Here is a 6369-nt window from a genome sequence, read left to right as displayed (position 1 = left end):
GGCAATTGAGAGGGGGATTCCTTAATTTCACTTTGGATCGAACTTGTTTGGGTCGAGCTGAGTGGGCCAAGCTTGTTGGGCCGAGCTAAGTCCGTGTGATCAGCGGGCACCGCGGGTTGAGGATCCCGGTCTAGTTGAGCCGGAGTGACTTTAGTCCACTAGACCGGTGGAATAGCGCACTTCAGTGAGTTAAAAAGGACTTCCGAGTTTGGGCCAACCGAGCAGGGGAGCTATCGGATTTAAAGAGCTCGGTGGGAGTACTGCACGGTGAGAAGTAATCAAGGAAACCGGTCAAGAGGAACGGTTGCTCGGTAGGTCGTGGTGCGGCGCTGATAGTAGCCCAGTCGGAAGTGTTGCGCGGTTGCACGGCATTGCGTAAAAGAGGTTCCGCAGTTCGTGCGTTAATTCGGTTGGGCGGTTTTTGTTAGGTGATGTTTAGCTATTTTAGCGCTGACACGTGGGGAAATGTGGGAGGGGAGCAGGTCCACACGTCTCGAGAGGAATGGGCGCGAAAGCACGCACAGAAATCATATAAACAAGATCGCATCACCATACGAAGAGATGGTGAATAACTGAACATTATAATCTTTCTCTCTTCTCTCTCTAAAGGTGTGCTGATTTGATCGTCGAAGGGGTTTTCCGGCAACACACCGCGGGGTAGCTTACCGCCGTTGTGTTCACAGGTTAATCGGAACAACGCAAAGCTTGGACGCGAGGAGTACGGGCGGTATCGGATATTGCTCCCTACACAGTTTATATTATATTAAATTGACGACTTTGCCTTTGAAATTGAGTAATGGTCTTTAATTTTCCTTATTTTGAACAAAGTTCAAAATTCATAGTCAAATGTGTCACAATTAAAAAGTTAGGGATCAAAGTGACACCAGTCCTAAACTATAGGACTGTTAGTGTAATTCGCCCTAAAGTTTATATGACCAAAACTATGTAAATAAACCACAAAGATATGTAGATATATATATATATATACACAATATATAAAGCACGGATGCAACGTGAACAGTAATTTCAACCAAATATGAACAGTGTTTTGTAATAGTTGAAAAGTCGATTTTGCCCTTGCGCTTTATAGCTTTGCTTCTTTGGATGCCAGGGTATTGATGGAAAAATATCTTCAAATTACTTATAGCTGTTTATCAAATCAAAGGATCCATGTACCCACTCTCTCTCTATAATCTGTCCAGATCACCCTCCCTTCTCTTCTCAAAGCTGATCTCCCTCCACAGACCCCGATATTCCAGCACCTCCTCCCTACTCTCACCGATCTCCTCCCTCCTCTCTCCTCTCACCGATCTCCTCCCTCCTTTCTCCTCTGGCGACCACGGATGACGTCTCCTCTGTGGTGCCGATTTGTTTGATTTTGTGGGTATTCATAGTGTTCACCAGCGAATCAAACGAAAATTGAGCCCAAGGATGGAAGAATACGACACAAGCTTCTATTAAGGTAAAGACATAGATGAAGAATGTTAGGTATTTCGATTTTAGGTTCATTTTGATCCAGTTAGGGTTTGTAAAGTGTTTTAATTTTCTTTGGTTCTGTTAATTAGTTGGGGTTTTGTTCTTTTTATTATTGTTTGCATGATGTTTACTATGTGTATATTTTGTGGCTTCTTGTTTTTCATTAGGGTTTCAATTTTATTATTGTTTTAATTTTCTTTGGTTCTGTGTTCTTTTTCTTTCTCATTAGTTAATTTAATTTATTTTTTTTCATTTGTATTCTGCAATTTGGCTTACAATTTGAGCTAAAAAATTAATTTTGTTGATCATATTCTGTGCTGAGGCCTTTGGGATTCTATGCTTACTATTAGGATTTTTTTTGTCTTGTTCATTTTGAGGTAGTGCACTATTTTTTGCCTCGTTTTGTTTTTTTCCCTTGAAAATGTAGACATTGATCGAGTTACGAAATTTAAGCTATTCAGTCTCAAAACTAATTAGATTTTATTGATTGGTAGATCATATGACATGTAAACAAACGATGGTGGTTCACTCTGTCTCTGGCTCTGTTTCTTTTCATCCACTTATGTTAACTGAACAATTTATTTGATTTGATGACTTTATGGGTTTCTATTTAGAGAGAGAGAGACGAGTATTACTTAAGAATTTACAAATAAAAAATGAAAAAATGTATATATATAGTGTAGATAATGTGTTATTATGTAATCATTGTAATAAATTATGTGAATATATATATATATATATATATATTCATTTGAAATTCACTTGTGTATATTGCAGGAAATAATTTTGTGTGAGCTAATTTCTTTCTTGCTTTTGCATTTTGATTTGATGCAATTCAATTATTTTGGAAAATTTGTGAATTGGCCTAATTACTTAAAAGCATTTTGGTTGGATTTTTTTTTTTTTATTATTATCAAAATTTAATTTTTCTTATCTCTGGGTTAGCTTTTTATTTTTGTGTTTGATCATGACTTATGGGTGTTTGTAATCTGGAAGATTAGGTGTTATGTAATATTAGTTAAGAACTTATTTTATTGATTTTAGTTACTCATGAATATCAATTTTTCAATGGGTGTTTGTGTTTCTTTCCCCTTTTTTCAATGGCTAATGTCTAGAGTTCCCCCTTTCTTCCCTACATCTACGTCGCTGCTTCCTCTCATCTTTTCCCCTTTTTTCTTTTCTTTTCCCCTTTGTGTTGCCCATTAATCAATATTTTTTAATATTTGTGTTTGCTACAATACATTTTTAATAAAGAAATTGTCTTTGAATGAATAAAGGAGAAATTTCTCAATGCTTGTCCAGGTCATGCTTTTCTACTTTTTAAATCTTACCGCCTAAATCAAACTTCATAAAGTTTCATTTATACCTAAACTATAGTATGTTGGTTGATGCTTAGTCAGAGTATAATGTTCCATTCTCCTCCCTTTTCTTTTGATTAACAACATTAGCCAAGAATGTATTTAAAGTAGCATCATCTACCCAAGATACTTTAGTTTGCTTACCAATCTAACACATGATCAAATTAACTGTGTAAATCATTAGCGCCAATTTCTTTTTGGTTGCAAAGCTTACAACGCCCTTTTGACATTACATTCTTTTCATTTTATTTTTTATTTTTTTATTATGGTCTACCTTTGTATTGCTTTTTTATTCCTTTGATTAAATTGAAAAATATATCATCTGTGTCAAAAGTTCAATAAACCTCAACTATTTCTTAAGATCACTTTTAAACGTTGATTTGAATGGTTAAAGGTCCAATCTTTTTTCTTCATTGCTTTTTTTTTTTTTCTTTGGGTGGGTCAATGCCTTAGGCCACTATGGAGGGTTAAATAGAAATGTGAGGAAAACTACACAGCCATTGGAGTCTTCGCCAATGGTTTGTTTCATATTTAGTGGTTTCATATTTCTTTGTGATGTGAGTTTGCAATAAATTTTATAATTTCTTCTCTTACCTTTAGTAGATTTTGTTACTTGCTTCATATTTTTTTTTTCCCATTTGTGTAGCATTTAATAAACAAATTGTAGGTGTATAACAACAATTATCTAGACATGGATATGCATTTCTTCTTTCTATGGTTATGTGTGCACAAATATGGGATTTAAGAGAGTTGTTGTAGGCTAAGATTACACTTTCTTCGTCTCTATTGCAGGGAAATAATGGATTTTGTTACAACAATATAGTCTGTCAAATACATAGGATTAACAAGATCAAGGTAAGTACCTTCCAATATTTAGCTATCATAATTTCTGAAACCACAAATTAAAGGTAATTGTTACTTGATAATTTGCGCACATAATGTTTTAGATAATTGTTATAATGATCTCAAGCATTATATGTTCATATTTCAACTTAGACAAAACAAAAACTGCATTGAATAAATTATACAACAAAAAGTGTTCCCTTTATGAAGTAGGCTACTTTTTAGTTAGAAAACAATTTGTTAATTTCAACAAACAAATGTTTGCATTTCGCATGATCAACTCTAAAACATTTGATATAATTTCACAATTGCACTTTTGTTTTCATTTTTCTTATCTATCTAGTGTACAACCAAACTTTGAGTTAAGAGAACTATGTGGGTTGTCTAGAGTTCCCCCTTTCTTCCCTACATCTACGTCGCTGCTTCCTCTCATCTTTTTCCCTTTTTTCTTTTCTTTTCCCCTTTTTTGTGTTGCCCATTAATCAATATTTTTTAATATTTGTGTTTGCTACAATACATTTTTAATAAAGAAACTGTCTTTGAATGAATAAAGGAGAAATTTCTCAATGCTTGTCCAGGTCATGCATTGTTAACACCACCACAAATTCCTTGCATTTTGAATTTTCTAATGCCATAAAAGTTTTTTATTATACTTCAAAATTGAGCAAAACCCACATAAAGACAAAAGCGTGCTAATCATAAAGACAAAAGCGTAATTGAACCCATTAATCTCCAATCATAGAATGTTACAAAAGGCTTTATTATACTTGACAATTCTTAAAAATGATAAGAGTATTGCAAAATTCATTACGAAACCAAATAGGAATCCACAATCACAATACCCAAACGAACTGAATACCACATGTCAAATTTTTAATTTAACCGCAAAAACAGCTTAGTAAAAACCCATTAATCACCAACTATGTAATGCCATAAAAGTTTTTTATTGTACTTCAAAACTGGGCAAAACCCACACAGCAATGCAAAATTCATTAGAAAGCCAATCGTGCAATTCAGGTGAAGATTCAATGTAGATCGAACTTTTGATTCACTTGTGAGATCCTAGTAGTTCGGGGGGAAGACGTGTGGGGCATAAAAGTGGAGAAAAGCTGCAGAAATTCCTAAATCACAAAATTTAGCTATTGATTATTTCTCCACACAAAACCCAAAAGTTTCACTGCATAAGAAATCCATAAAAATTAAAAAATAAAATCTAGAAGTTTCAGAGAATACACATCACTATTTTATGTCGCTAAACTCCACCCTCTAGCAATGGAGCTCAACTTAGCTTCATTAAAAGATCATTCCAAAGCATCTTATAGCACATATAATGAACAACTACGAGATCTGTATAAGCAAAATTTAAGAAAAACATAATGAAATTGAAGATAAATAGAACATAAGGTAAATTACACTGACCTCCTTAACACTTTGGGGGAAAAAATATAATAAACCTTACAATTCTGATATACATCCTTTATAGTAAGGTCAAAGAAATTAAAATTAGTGCACATGGTAAGAAAACACAAAGATAAATAACATACAATACCCACCAAAACGGGAGGTTCATATTGAAGCAACCAAAACTAATTGTTTCAAACATCTTTATCAAGCCTAGCTAAATTTTGATTAATCAACTCTGTTTACTCGTAAGGATGAAAAGTACTTAAAAGGTAAAAAGTTTTATTCAATAAAATGTATGTTACTTTTAATAGAGTACCTCAAAGAAACCAAAACCCATTTCCCATGGGCATGACATTCTGTTGATCTAAGTTTTGTTGTGCACAATTGTTCAATCCAGACAAATTGAGAATTAGAGCAGAGACATAATAAATCAAATAAATATTCATTGCAAATATCAAAGAAGCACACAGAAGCAGTTGCACACTTTTTCCAATTTGAACTGAGCTTGTTCATTACAAATACAATAAAACAAAGACTCCTTCAATGTACATTATCAAACAAAGCTGCTGCTTTAAACAAATTAAGTATAATGAAGAAAAGAGGCATAACATAAACAAACATCAGACTCTCTCTCTCTCTCTCTCTCTCTCTCTCTCTCTCTCTCTCTCTCTCTCTCTCTTACGGCTTCACAAAGTCAATCAATTGACTTTGAAAAAAGGGGGAAAAATAAATGAAAAAAAGAGGATACAGCTTAAAAACCACATCCATGCCTTTGTCATGTAATATAATATTAGAATAAGTATTTTTTTTGTTTTTGTTTTTATAGTGGACCATATATATATATCATAAGTTTATGTAACGTAAAAATGTGGGTGTATAAGAAGTGTGTGCCTGTAGCTTGCTTTTGCTTCTGCACAATATGTAGTGTCCTCACTTCAACAGTTAGAAAAGTCCAAAGGAAATCCTCCTGAGTCACACAATAACAACCAAGTTAGTGATATTTCAAAAAAATAAAGATTGAAGTATGTCTAAAATATGATGTGTATAATTAGTTATCCAGTCAATTTATAAATGAAATACCCACCAAGACTTACATGATCCTAAATTGTCAAAAATCACAAATTCAATTGTGTCTCTGGATTAGTTTATCAGTAATCACAAATTCACTTGTTTCTTTAGATTAATTGATCGATAGCACTACAGACAGTGTCAACAGTGCCAACATTATTCTGGATTAATTGCATTGTTAACTTTGTTTTGTAGTTAATTGTAGTCCAATAATTAAGTT

At 33.6% G+C, this 6369-nt stretch overlaps 1 long non-coding RNA gene across 1 annotated transcript; it reads left to right on the top strand.

The window, feature by feature from the left end:
- Positions 1-1209: 1209 nt before the first annotated feature.
- On the top strand, positions 1210-4996 carry LOC145794937 (uncharacterized). Its single transcript, XR_014334901.1, has 3 exons — positions 1210-1462; positions 3627-3693; positions 4747-4996. It is a non-coding gene; the product is annotated as an uncharacterized LOC145794937 (long non-coding RNA).
- Positions 4997-6369: the final 1373 nt, after the last annotated feature.

The sequence above is a fragment of the Camellia sinensis genome, chromosome 7 (assembly GCF_055761805.1).
Source record: "Camellia sinensis isolate YWXY chromosome 7, ASM5576180v1, whole genome shotgun sequence".
Lineage (NCBI taxonomy): Eukaryota > Viridiplantae > Streptophyta > Magnoliopsida > Ericales > Theaceae > Camellia > Camellia sinensis.
This window is presented reverse-complemented; position numbering and strand designations above follow the sequence as displayed.